This window comes from Coregonus clupeaformis, unplaced genomic scaffold (genome assembly GCF_020615455.1).
Source record: "Coregonus clupeaformis isolate EN_2021a unplaced genomic scaffold, ASM2061545v1 scaf0729, whole genome shotgun sequence".
NCBI lineage: Eukaryota > Metazoa > Chordata > Actinopteri > Salmoniformes > Salmonidae > Coregonus > Coregonus clupeaformis.
Window position 1 is genome coordinate 178,989 of NW_025534184.1, and position 13,508 is coordinate 192,496.

The 13,508-nt window shown below is 41.9% G+C and overlaps 1 non-coding gene across 1 annotated transcript; it reads right to left on the minus strand.

Moving 5' to 3' along the window:
• Nucleotides 1-409: 409 nt before the first annotated feature.
• On the minus strand, nucleotides 410-485 carry trnav-uac. The gene has a single exon. It is a non-coding gene; the product is annotated as a tRNA-Val (tRNA).
• Between the last annotated feature and the right edge of the window lie 13,023 nt (nucleotides 486-13,508).

Genomic DNA, 13,508 nt, shown 5'->3' on the forward strand with positions numbered 1-13,508 from the left:
CAATCAACTGGGAATTCTGGCCTCTTTCTAGAGCTCCGACTTTCCTGATTTGAAGACCACTGATGTCAAGATTCTATCTCATTTTTTCCCGAGTTCCCATTTGTCTTGAAAGCACAAATTCTCGAAATGACAGGCTATTTTGACACTGAAAAACTGAGATCTGAGATCAATGAAAACGAACTTGAATCCATCAATAGCCTATGCCTAGGTGTGTGGAGACATATTGTATGCAACAATATGAGGAGGAAATTATAGTCCTAAAAATGTTTTAAAGTTTAACTGACAGATTTGCCGCGCATTCCCCACAGTATGCCTTGTTATTGTGCTACACTCCATTTACATTTTAGTCATTTAGCAGACGCTCTTATCCAGACCGACTTACAGTTAGTGAGTGCATACATTTTCATACTGGCCCCCCGTGGGAATCAAACCCACAACCCTGGCGTTGTAAACACCATGCTCTACCAACTGAGCTACACGGGGCCTAGGTTATTTTTAAAATAAGCTATTTATCCTCTGTGACTACATTTTAGGCTTTCTCATTGTGTAGTAGGCTATTTTGAATTATTTCATTTATTTCTGAACAGACAGCAGTAATTCTATAACTTTGTAAAATGTATTTGAATTGATCAGGCGAGCTGCAGCTCCTCCAGAACCCTTGGCGTGGCTCTATAAATGATGGGCAATGCTGGAGAGATGAGAGTTGGAGGCTCATGTCTGTCAGAGCAGAGAGAGTTCTGGGAGAGATTATTAGAATTTTTACATTGCTAAAAGTGACAATTATCTTTCATGCCAGGAGAGGTACCGGATCCGGCCGAATAGGTTCCTGAACAAAACAGTCCAAAACGGAGAGGTGCCGGATCCAGTTCCGGCAGGATCCGGATCAAATTAAGCACTGATAATATACTATAACCATCATATCAAAGTAAACTTGGAGTCACGCGATATGTTGCGTGGTCCTCCCACTACGACTCGGGAAAGCATGCAGTTTTAGGCTACAGATGAAATAAGTTATGATGAACTTCACAGGTTGGTGAAAGTGCAAGGTGACGAGCTTGATGCTCCTTTCCAATAAATATGAAGGGTCTTATTCAGCTAACATGATGATTGATGCTTTGCTGCCATTTGTGAAATACAAATAATATCGATATAGCCATACCCACACTGTATCTGTGAGTTGTTGGCATGTGCCATGGCCAGAGTGGGCACATTTGCTATATAATGCAACAGCTTTAGTGACAAAACCATCAGTAGAGTTGAAGATGCGATGGAAACCCATTTAACTTGTGTTTTTCATGTGGTACATGGGAATTTAACCACAAAAGTAATTACGTTTTCATGTACAGCCTTTTATCCACAAAAAGTCAGTTTGATGGAAACATCTCTGGAGGGAAAATGCTCATATTGTTTTATGCAGATTTTAGAATATTCGCATGGAAACCTTTCGAATATTGGATGAAAACCGATCTATTGACCAGATACTCCATTGGCCGCTCTAACAATGAAAATAATTGTCTTAAAAAGTTAAAGGCAGTCGAGAGGAAGCAAGATCAACAGAACCGAAAACCAGAAAAAAATGTTTTCAAGGAACAGCAACAGAACCGGGAACGAAAGTGATCGATAGTGTTCCAGAACAGAACTGTTATTTTAAAAACAACTGGTTAATAACGTTATTTTACGAGTCACACACAAAAAAACGCTATAAAGTGCTAAAGCAAAGCCCTCACTCTGTCACTCCAACTTATTCCAGTGTCTGCCTGCCAGCTGAAAGTCTTTACCAGTGGGTGTGTTTAGGCTCCCTGCCTGCCAGCTGAAAGTCTTTACCAGTGGGTGTGTTTAGGCTCCCTGCCTGCCAGCTGAAAGTCTTTACCAGTGGGTGTGTTTAGGCTCCCTGCCTGCCAGCTGAAAGTCTTTACCAGTGGGTGTGTTTAGGCTCCCTGCCCCTCCCCTCTCTGAAGCAGAGGCTACTGTACTGACGTTACAAGCTTCATTCAGAAGATAGATGTTTTATTTGCTAGAGAAGAAAATGGTGGTGTCGGGAAGAGTGGGGTGTGCCGGACACAACAAAAGATTCAGATGCTTTTGCTTTAGCTTTTAGTGTCTAGTCCTAAAGACGTTTAGGCAGGAGGGAGGTTAACTGGCGCTCTAGTCCACAAGACGTTCAGGCAGGAGGGGGGTTAACTGGCGCTCTAGTCCACAAGACGTTCAGGCAGGAGGGGGGTTAACTGGTGCTCTAGTCCACAAGACGTTCAGGCAGGAGGGGGTTAACTGGCGCTCTAGTCCACAAGACGTTCAGGCAGGAGGGGGGGTTAACTGGCACTCTAGTCCACAAGACGTTCAGGCAGGAGGGGGGTTAACTGGCGCTCTAGTCCACAAGACGTTCTCTGGCCCACACTCCAGTACAGTAGGTGGCGGTAATGCATACTGTTTTTCCCGAGTTCCCATTTGTCTTGAAAGCGCAATACCGCTCAAATGATCGAAATGACAGGCTATTTTGACACTGAAAAACTGAGAATCTGAGATCAATGAAAACGAACTTGAATCCATCAATAGCCTAGGCCTGGGTGTGTCTAGACATACTGTATGCTACAATATGAGGAGGAAATTATAGTCCTAAACATGTTTTAAAGTTTCTCTTACAGATTTGCCGCACATTCCCGACAGTATGCCTTGTTATTGTGCTACACTCCATTTCCATTTTAGACATTAAGCAGACGCTCTTATCCAGACCGACTTACAGTTAAAGTGAGTGCATACATTTTCATACTGGCCCCCCGTGGGAATCGAACCCAAAACCCTGGCGTTGTAAACACCATGCTCTACCAACTGAGCTACACGGGGCCTAGGTTATTTTTAAAATAAGCTATTTATCCTCTGTGACTACATTTTAGGCTTTCTCATGGTGGACAGTATTTCTCAAGTTATGATGAACACAGGTTGGTGAAAGTGCACGGTGACGAGCTTGATGCTCCTTTCCAATAAATATTAAGGGTCTTATTCAGCTAACATGATGATCGATGCTTTGCTGCCATTTGTGAAATACAAATAATATCGATATAGCCATACCCACACTGTATCTGTGAGTTGCTGGCATGTGTCATGGCCAGAGTGGGCACATTTGCTATATAATGCAACAGCTTTAGTGACAAAACCATCAGTAGAGTTGAAGATGCGATGGAAACCCATTTAACTTGTGTTTTTCATGTGGTACATGGGAATTTAACCACAAAAGTAATTACGTTATCATGTACAGTCTTTTATCCACAAAAAATCAGTTTGAGGGAAAATGCGCATATTGTTTTATGCAGATTTTAGAACATTCGCATGGAAACCTTTCGAATATTGGTTGAAAACCGATCTATTGACCAGATACTCCATTGGCCGCTCTAACAATGAAAATAATTGTCTTCAAAAATGAAAGGCAGTCGAGAGGAAGCAAGATCAACAGAACCGAAAACCAGAAAAAAATGTTTTCAAGGAACAGCAACAGAACCGGGAACGAAAGAGATCGATAGTGTTCCAGAACAGAACTGATATTTTAAAAACAACTGGTTAATAACGTTATTTTACGAGTCACACAAAAAAACGCTATGAAGTGCTTATGCAAAGCCCTCACTCTGTCACTCCAACTTATTCCAGCTTCTGCCTGCTAGCTGAAAGTCTTTACCAGTGGGTGTGTTTAGGCTCCCTGCCCCTCCCCTCTCTGAAGCAGAGGCTACTGTACTGACCTTACAAGCTTCATTCAGAAGATACATGTTTTATTTGCTATAGAAGAGAATGGTGGTGTCGGAAAGAGTGGGGTGTGCCGGACACAACAAAAGTTTCAGATTGTACAGGCTTCTTTTCACTCTGTCAATTAGGTTAGTGTTGTGGAGTAACTACAATGTTGTTGATTCATCCTCAGTTTTCTCTTATCACAGCCATTCAACTCTAACTGTTATAAAGTCACCATTGGCCTCATGGTGAAATCCCTGAGCAGTTTCCTTCCTCACCGGCAACTGAGTTAAGAAGGACGCCTGTATCTTTGTAGTGACACTCCATCCAAAGTGTAATTAATAACTTCACCACGCTCAAAGAAATATTCTGCTTTTTATTTTATTTTTACCCATCTACCAATAGGTGCACTTATTTGAGAGGCATTGGAAAACCTCCCTGGTCTTTGTGGTTGAATTTGTGTTTGAAATTCACTGCTTGACTGAGGGACCTTACAGATAATTGTTTGTGTGTGGTACAGAGATGAGGTTTTCATTCAAAAATCATGTTAAACACTATTATTGCACACAGGTGAGTCCATGCAACTTATTATGTGTCTTGTTAAGCACATTTTTACTCCTGAACTTATTTAGGCTTGCCATAACAAAAGGGTTGAATACTTGTTGACTCAAGACATTTCATCTTTCATTTTAAAATAATTTCTAAAACATTATTCCACTTTGACATTATGGAGTATTGTGTGTAGGCCAGTGACACAAAATCTCAATTTAATCCATTTTTAATTCCGGCTGTGTAACAACAAAATGTGGAAAAATTCAAGGGGTGTGAATACTTTCTGAAGGCACTGCATTATAGACCGTTCAGACTTCAGTAGGGGACGTTGTTGGGCATCTCCTTTAGCATACGCATCAGATTCATCTGCTGGATTGTTATCGATCTAAATAAATACCATCTAAAAAATATATATTGCTTGATTAAATGCAGTCATGTCTTAAGAATATTTTGTTACTTATTTTGAATAGTTGTATATTTAGAAGTACATAAAATGAATGTAAGGATATGTTTTATATTATAACCAATCAGCATTCAGGATTAGACGTTGTATCATATTCTACAAAGGCCTACTGCAACATGTAGCATATTTTAGTTTCCCATACAATAAAAACATGACAATGTAATACATTTGATAAATAGTATTTATAGATGTGATTAGTAATAGAGTTATAGTAAGTAATACAGTCCAGTAACAGCTTATTTTTACAAAGTAAAACGTAAAAGAGAATTATATCAACCTGCAAGGCTCACGGTCATATTATTTGCTGTAGACATGAGTGCCAAAGCTTGAAAAATAGTGCGTAAACAATTGTAAAGGATGAATTACATAACTAAATATCGGTGAAAAGATATCCAAGAAAAGATATGAAAACAAGAGTAATTTATTGATTGTATGGGACCCTGTATTGTGGCCTTACCCGTGTTTTAACTCATTAATCAATCTCATGAATAATGCTTCAGTTCGGCTGGCGCTGAACTCTGCTAGCCAAACCCAACGAGTGTTCTAGTATACTCCCTTAAAAAGACCTTAAAAGACCTTCGCTTGAAAATCGTGAAAAAAGAGGCAGTAGTCCTATTTGTCCTTTTTGAGATGCCGTAGCCAGTATACACTCAAAATCGTCTGAATTAATTAAGATAACTCAAGCAATCTTGGCAAAATGGGTAAAATTGCAGGACATTTGCTTTAAAACTGCAATAATTCTCTCTGCGCCATGGCAAAATATGTAAAATTGCATGAAATTGGTTATAAAATTGCTACATTTTCTCTCCACCCCAATGCAAAATGTGTATAACTGCAGAATACTTGCTTTAAAACTACAATATTTTCTCTACACCACATGGCAAAATGTGTAAAAATAATTAGACCACCCACAACACCCACAAATCTTCATCATCATCACACCATTGTTCTAAATTAAATTCACCCTCTTCACCCTCCTCATCGTTCAGTTCATTCAAATTCAATTGTAAAGTAACGTGCACAATTATCCGTTTCCATCGCCCATTCATTGTCACGCCCTGACTCAGGGGACGTTTATTTGTTGAGTCAGGGTTTGTATATTCCGTGTTGTGTTTATTTCTATGGTGATATCTAGTATGTCTATTTCTATGTTGGCCAGTGTGGTTCCCAATCAGAGGCAGCTGTCGCTCGTTGTCTCTGATTGGGGCCATACATAGGCAGCCTATTGGCACCAGTGGGTTGTGGGATCTTGTTCCGTGTCATGGTATGTTTGTGTGCTACCTTGGACTTCACGTTTCGTTTGTTGTTTTTGTCGTGTGTTTATTCGTTTAAATAAACATGTATGCTTATCACGCTGCGCCTTGGTCCATCCAGTCTATAAACCATCGTGACATTCATCCATTGACATCATTCAATCAGTGAGGAGAGAGACACATTATCACCTGGGTACCAACGTCTTACAGCGCATTTGTCTTGGACCCTTAAGATAGTATTAGGTGTGGAAACATTGCTTTCACCTGTCCAGTTCTCTCATGTAGTTGAGATGAAGGATAGGAGACAAGGAGAGGAGACAAGGAGAGGAAGTCAGGAGTTGTTGATGTCCTGAGATGTCTGTCTGTTTAGTGCTGTATGCTTGATGTCCTCCTAATATTTATATATTTCTTAATTCCATTCTTTTCCTTTTTAGATCTGTGTGTATTGTTGTGTATTGTTAGATATTACTGCACTGAGCTAGGAACACAAGCATTTTACTACACCCTCCATAGCATCTGCTAAATATGTGTATGTGACCAATAAAATAGATTTGCTGAACCCTTATTGGGAGGTGGTTAACTAGTCAGTATATTCCACTGATTCATATGGATACCAGTCCATACATTGGCTGTAAAAGTGGGTAAAACCTGACAAGCATATAACTGTAGCTATGTGGTCTTTACTTGGGTGTGTTTCAGCAGGGTGAGGTCAGAGAGGGTGAGGTCAGTCAGTATTTTTCTGAACTCCTAAAATCCTTTACACAATCTGATGTGATGAATGTTCAACCCCATTAAAATAACCATAAAGTCTATATAGCACCTTTAAGTTAAGACCTCACAGATCTGTTCATGGCAAAGCAGTTCAATTCATGATATTAATTGATTCTTAAAGAATATAACTTATAAATCATGAGCCTCATCTTGAGGAGTCACCTGTGACAGTATTCATAAAGAGTAGGAGTACTGATCTGGGATCAGTTTTTCCTTTTAGATCATAATGAAACAGATTAAATGGACAGGGGGGACCTGATCCTAGATCAGCACTCCTCCTCTGGGAAACTGCCTTTATGAATAAGGGCCCAGGAGTCACCAGGACCAAGAAACCGAACACGTACTGTTGTAAAGTCTATTTACAGCAGGTGTTTACTGCCATCTAGTGGAAGATACCAATAAAACACTTGATTATCAGGGTGGGGGAGACGGCTGAGATGAAACAGAACGTAACGAAGACTATGGTGCTCAGAACAGTGAACAAACAAAGGCAGAAGCAACACTCATGGTGTGATGGAGAGTGGTAAAACAACACTCACGGTGTGATGGAGAGTGGTAAAGCAACACTCACGGTGTGATGGAGGGTGGTAAAGCAACACTCATGGTGTGATGGAGAGTGGTAAAGCAACACTCACGGTGTGATGGAGTGTGGTAAAGCAACACTCACGGTGTGATGGAGGGTGGTAAAGCAACACTCACGGTGTGATGGAGAGTGGTAAAGCAACACTCACGGTGTGATGGAGAGTGGTAAAGCAACACTCACGGTGTGATGGAGAGTGGTAAAGCAACACTCACGGTGTGATGGAGAGTGGTAAAGCAACACTCACGGTGTACAGATGTAAAATAAATAAGTGTTAGCTTCCTCAGCACCATGCACCCCCACTGTTGCCACCGGCGGTGACCAGAAGAAGAAACCGGAGACAGTGACAGACTACAATCACACAAAGGTATATACAGTATCTCTACCATATACAGATATCCTTCCCATCTGCCAAACACCAAATAGGATCCCCTTTAATTATATTACATTCATATTATTACTATTAGTATTATCATTATATGTACACTACCGTTCAGAAGTTTGGGGTCACTTAGAAATGTCCTTGTTTTCGAAAGAAAATCTCTTTTTTGTCCATTAAAATAACATCAAATTGATCATAAATACAGTGTAGACATTGTTCATGTTGTAAATGGCTATTGTAGCTGGAAATGGCTGATTTTTAATGGAATATCTACATAGGCGTGCAGAGGCCCATTATCAGCAACCATCAGTCCTGTGTTCCAATTGGCACGTTGTGTTTGCTAATCCAAGTGTATCATTTTAAAAGGCTAATTGATCATTAGAAAACCCTTTTCCAATTATGTTAGCACAGCTGAAAACTGTTGTGCTGATTAAAGAAGCAATAAAACTGGCCTTCTTGAGACTAGTTGAGTATCTGGAGCATCAGCAATTGTGGGTTTGATTACAGGATCAAAATGGTCAGATTCTGAAACTTGTCAGTCTATTCTGTTCTGAGAAATGAAGGCTATTCCATGCGATAAATTGCTTCTTTAATCAGCACAACATTTTTTTAGCTGTACTAACATAATTGCAAAAGGGTTTTCTAATGATCAATTAGCCTTTTAAAATGATAAACTTGGATTAACAAACACAACGTGCTGATAATAGCCTCTGCACGCCTGTGTAGATATTCCATAAAAAATCAGCCGTTTCCAGCTACAATAGCCATTTACAACATTAACAATATCTACACTGTATTTCTGATCAATCTGATGTTATTTTAATGGACAAAAAAAATGCTTTTCTTTCGAAAACAAGGACATTTCTACGTGACCCCAAACTTTTGAACGGTAGTGTATATCAGAACAAATAGCAGCAGGAATGGTTATACAGTTAGAGACACAATACTGTTAAAATATATATCAGTATATTATGGAAACTAGTTATTGCAGATAAATACAATTATAATAAACCACATATACAATCACCCACCTCAGCTGCATCAGCCCACCCTCCAACCCCTCCTGGGACCACCCCAACCCACCCTCCAACCCCTCCTGGGACCACCCCAACCCACCCTCCAACCCCTCCTGGGACCACCCCAACCCACCCTCCAACCCCTCCTGGGACCACCCCAACCCACCCTCCAACCCCTCCTGGGACCACCCCAACCCACCCTCCAACCCCTCCCGGGACCACCCCAACCCACCCTCCAACCCCTCCTGGGACCACCCCAACCCACCCTCCAACCCCTCCTGGGACCACCCCAACCCACCCTCCAACCCCTCCTGGGACCACCCCAACCCACCCCCCAACCCTCCTGGGACCAACCCAACCCACCCTCCAACCCCTCCTGGGACCACCCCAACACACCCAACCTGATCTCCATTAAATGAAATACTAAATCAAGGTACACATTTGCACAAAAATGATAATTAACGGTCAATCTGTTGGGTAAAACCCACTACAGGAGTTATTTTATGGTTTCAGCTGCAATTGTTGTTTGGCCCCATGGATCCTAGCAGTGGATAGTTCTAAATAAATGATATCTATAAAAGTGTTGATCCAATGAGGTGTGGTGGTTGCCATCTTAGTTCCAACATCTTTTTATCTGCTGTCCAACCTGACAACATTATATGTCTTTGCTGTAATGACAGTGGTGAATTATCATTCAGTAATAACAGTTTGGGGGAACAAGGTATGAGGATACCTCTTTCCAAAACATGTCCCCTGGTCACTCCCAGTACATATGATTAAAGTAGCCCAAGGCACCTTGATTACATAGATCACACAGAGGAGCGGTTGTGATTTATATTAAATGATGTTTTCTAGGTGGAAGGTTTACCCTGTGTATGAGATTAAAAATGTATCAGCTGATGATTAGGATTGTTAGATGAACCCACTAAGTTCCTGATGAACTCAACTGATGAGCCTCTTTAGCAGCTAGTTCCATGGACACACTGATTTCAATGTCCTTTGCCAAGGTCAGATGACTTTCAGTCAACAGTCTATTTTGTGTAGCTTCACTCCGTAGCCCACATACTAGTCTGTCTCTAATGATGTCATTTGAACAGCATTAAACTCACAGTGTTCTGGTAGTTTCTTTAATGCAGCAGCAAACATTGTTACTGATTCTCCCTCTTCCTGATGTCTCCTGTGGAACCTGAACCTTTCAGCATTAACTAGTGGTTCTGGTGAAAAATGTCCTTTAAGTATCTCACAATATCCCCATACGTCTTATTACCTGTTCTGTCTGGCTGTAGCAGGCTGCCTAGTAAATTAAATGTATTTTGCTCCATTACACTAAAACATGTAGGCACAATGTTGTCCTCATCCATGTCATTTACAAGAACAAAATATTCAAACTGTTCTGTATATGAGCTCCACTGCTCAATACTTTCATCAAACTGTCCAATGTTTCCAACAATTCCAATAATTTGTCGTTTCTCAATAAGCTCCTGATTGTCACTCACTTCAGTATTGTTCCTCAACCAAAGCAATATTTTCCTCAGTCACATGATCTTCATTCACTTCACTCACTGAAGTTTCCTCGTAAGTTCGCTCATTTAGCAGTTTTAAATAAAAGCTTTGTCTTCACAGTTGAATAAATGTCCTATCCTTTAATCACTGCATATTCCTCCCTTTTTAATCACGTTGTTTTCCCGCTCCGATGTCCGTCTCGAGTCCTTTTCTGCCGTCCATGACGATGTTAACTCCAGTGGTGGAAAAAGTACCGAATTGTCATACTTGAGTAAAAGTAAAGATACCTTAATAGAAAATGACTCAACTAAAAGTGAAAGTCACCCAGTAAAATACTACTTGAGTAAAAGTCTAAAAGTATTTGGTTTTATATATACTTAAGTATCAAAAGATAAATGTAATTGCTATAATATACTAAAGTATCAAAAGTAAAAGTACAAGTATAAATCATTTCAAATTCCTTACATAAAGCAAACCAGAAGATTTTCTTGTTTTTTAAATTTACATTCAGCCAGAGGCACACTCCAACAGTCAGACAATTTACAAACAAAGCATTTGTGTTTAGTGAGTCTGCCAGATCAGAGGCAGTAGGGAGGTTCTCTTGATAAGGGTGTGAATTGGAACATTTTCTGTCCTGCTAAGCATTCAAAATGTAACGAGGACTTTTGGGTGTCAGGGAAAATGTATGGAGTAAAAAGTACATTATTTTCTTTAGGAATGTAGTGAAGTAAAAGTAAATGTAGTCAAAAATATAAATAGTAAAGTTAAGTACAGATACGCCAAAAAACAACTTAAGTAGTACTTTAAAGTATTTTTACTTAAGTACTTTACACCACTGGTTAACTCTCATTCTTAGCTAGCTCGACTATGCACTCGCCTCTGCTAGCAATACACTGTGCTAACATTAGCCTAGACTGTACCACAGAAAACAACAGTTTTAAACAGTTGTAAAAACCCACTTCTTCCAGACAGAATAGTTCCTGTAGATTCAGACTTACTCATCGCCAATCTTTTGTTATGTCTCGTGGGTTTCATAACCACGTCTGTATAACAATTCAATAATGATGAGAAAGGAGACAGGAATCAGTTCAACCATTTATCTGGAACGTGATCATCTCAACACATACAAACCCCCATGATACTCTGCAGCACAACCCCAATATACAACAAATACATACATAAGTAAATGGACACGAAACAAAACTCATAGAGGAATTTAAATGTTCAGTTGTAGAAAGTAGGGCCATGGGATAGGGTCAGAAAGGTCAGTATGTTTGATAACTGGTTCCAGAGGTGACATAACAAGCATAAGGTCCATTATAACACAGTGAAGTAGAGGTGGGAGCTAAAAGCAGACATGGACAGTGAGACGGTGTGAGGAGGTCAGGGGTGAAACACTAGATCAGGACAGGTAGAAATGGCAGGGCTGGAAATAGACACAGAGACACATTCTGATCATGGCTCAGACCTGACCTGAGACACCCAAACAGAAGATGCCATAGCAAAGTCCTGTCCAGTAGGCTATATGGGATTTCCTTTCATCAAAATACAACACATGGAAATGTGTCCAGTGTGTGTGTGTGTCCAGTGTGAGTGTGTGTGTGTCCACTGTGTGTCCACTGTGTGTCCAGTGTGTGTGTGTGTGTGTGTGTGTGTCCAGTGTGTGTGTGTGTGTGTGTCCAGTGTGTGTCCACTGTGTGTCCAGTGTGTGTGTGTAAAGTGTGTGTGTGTCCAGTGTGTGTGTGTTCAGTGTGTGTGAGTTCAGTGTGTGTGTGTTATGATTTAACTGGATAGAACCCAAATGCAGACAAGTACACCAAGCCAGAGAAGTTTTAACAGGTTTATTATAATGTTCAATAGTCCAGGTTTCCAATAAATGGGGAAGAGCAAGTCCAGGTTACAGGAGGGTACAGATCCAGGTCAGGGCAGGTGTGGTACCGTAATGTCCTAGTGTCCGTGGTGAGTCCAAAGGAGAGGCCCGATAGTGGAGAGCAGGATGGTGGTGGCAGGAGTGAAGCGGAGGCAGGAGTCAGGTTCCAAATATCTGTGGCACAGGAGAAAAAGTAAATAAACAGTCCAAAAACACAAGAGCGAAAACAGACAGGTTGAGTCGGCAGCGAGACTAACATGGTTGTCTTGACTATGATCTGACGATGAGTGGAAAGTTTGACCGGGTCTTAAAGGCTGAGGTGATTATGGTGAATGAGCTGCAGCTGGAACCCTGACTCCCGCACACCAGACTTCACTCCTGCAATCAAGGACAGACAGAGGGGAGGGAGAGAGCAGAGAGAGAGCTACCTAGCAGCAGTAGGCCTAACAGTACCCCCCCTCTACGGACGCCACCTGGCGGCCGACAGGGTTTATCAGGATGTAACCTATGAAACTCACGAACCAGAGCAGGATCCACAATGAAGCTCCTGGGCACCCAGGAACGTTCCTCAGGACCATAACCCTCCCAATCCACCAGGTACTGGAAACCACGACCCCGGCGGCGAACATCCAGAAGTCGCCGGACAGTGTAGACCGGACCCCCACCCACGATCTTGGGCGGAGGAGGGGGACGAGAGGGCGGGCACAAAGGGCTAACCGACACAGGCTTAATCTGGGAAACATGAAAGGTGGAATGAACCCGTAGGGAGGCAGGAAGCTGTAGCTTAACCGCGCAGGGGTTAACAATAGACAGTATCTTGAACGGTCCTATAAAACGAGGCGCCATCTTCTTCGACTCCACCTTCAATGGAAGGTCCCGTGACTTCAGCCATACCTCTTGACCAGGAGAGTAACCGGGAGCCTGGGACCGGTGACGGTTGGCTTGCCTCTGCATGTACGCCCGAAGCTCGGGACAGAGCTACCCTGGCCCTTCCTCCAGACCTTGCAGCAGCGGCGCATGTGGGACTGCACCGAGGTACCGCAAGTTCCCTCTCTTGGGAAGGGAACAGGGAGGTTGATAACCCAGAGCACACAGAAAAGGAGACAAACCAGAGGAAGCGTTAGTCAAGGTGTTATGAGCATATTCTTATCTGTTATGAGTGTTATGAGCAAGACTTATCTCTTCAGTAGGTCATATGATTGAGTGTAGTCTGGCCCAGGAGTGTGAAGGTGAACGGAAAGGCTGGAGCAACGAACAGCCCTTGCTGTCTCTGCCGGGCCGGTTCCCCTCTCCACTGGGGTTCTCTGCCTCTAACCCTGTTGCAGGGGCTGAGTCACTGGCCTGCTGGTGCTCTTTCATGCCGTCCCTGGGAAGTGCGTCACTTGAGTGGGTTGAGTTACTGAC